This window comes from Lipotes vexillifer, unplaced genomic scaffold (assembly GCF_000442215.2).
Source record: "Lipotes vexillifer unplaced genomic scaffold, Lipotes_vexillifer_v1.1 scaffold1321, whole genome shotgun sequence".
Classification (NCBI taxonomy): domain Eukaryota; kingdom Metazoa; phylum Chordata; class Mammalia; order Artiodactyla; family Lipotidae; genus Lipotes; species Lipotes vexillifer.
This window is the reverse complement of record NW_006785943.1, coordinates 399,049-399,835: the sequence shown is the minus strand read 5'-3', so window position 1 is coordinate 399,835 and position 787 is coordinate 399,049. Positions and strand designations below refer to the sequence as shown.

General features: G+C 57.3%; 1 protein-coding gene across 2 annotated transcripts in view; it reads left to right on the top strand.

Annotated features, from left to right (window-relative positions):
* Positions 1-787, top strand: part of RASGRF1 (Ras protein specific guanine nucleotide releasing factor 1) — a 106,217-nt gene that overhangs the window by 95,309 nt on the left and 10,121 nt on the right. The gene's annotated exons all lie outside the window — the stretch shown is intronic.

The window sequence follows — 787 nt, the reverse complement described above, 5'->3', positions numbered from 1 at the left end:
CGCCCTCTTTTTTTTTTGAACCGGGTTTTTTTTTTTTTTTTTTTTTTTTTTTTTTGCCACACCACGCGGCATGTGGGATCTTGGTTCCCCAGCCAGGGTTCAAGCCTGCGCCCCCTGCAGTGGAAGTGCAGAGTCTTAACCACTGGACCACCAGGGAGGTCCCTAGACCAGGACAGTTTTTGTCGTGGGGACTGTCCTGTGCATAGAAGGATGTTTCGCATCATCCCTGGCCTCTACCCATGAAATGCCAGTGTCCGCCCCGCCCCCCCAGTTATGACAACCAAGAAGGTCTCCAGACATGGCCAGCTATCCTCAGGGAGGCAAAATCGCCCCCGTTGAGACCCACTGTTGTGAGACAGATTCTCCCATGATGTTTCTCCAGACAAGGGCACTGAGGAACTAGTGGCTGGCCCAAGGATTTGGGGCCGTGGTGACAGAGCCGGGCCTCGGCCCAGGCTGGCCTCCCAGGCCAGTGCTCTACGGTTTGCCCGAGGTTACCTCCCATGAGGGTCCAGGCCAGCTCTCCCAGGGCAGCAGTGACTCGGCCCGTTGGTACATGCTGTGGCCACGTACACACGTGAAATGTGGGTTTGCTCAGTCTGGTTAGACGAGCACTTGGGGTTTCTCCACTAGTCTCTGCCACTGTGTTCCCCTCGGGCACTTGAACGTGTGCCCCATTGGGCTGGCCCTCACCCTCTCTCTCCCTGCCTGGCTGGCTACTTGCTGGACTTTGGAGAGACCCTGGGAGACCCCTAGGGTCCCGGCTCCTTATAGAGCCCAGGAATGC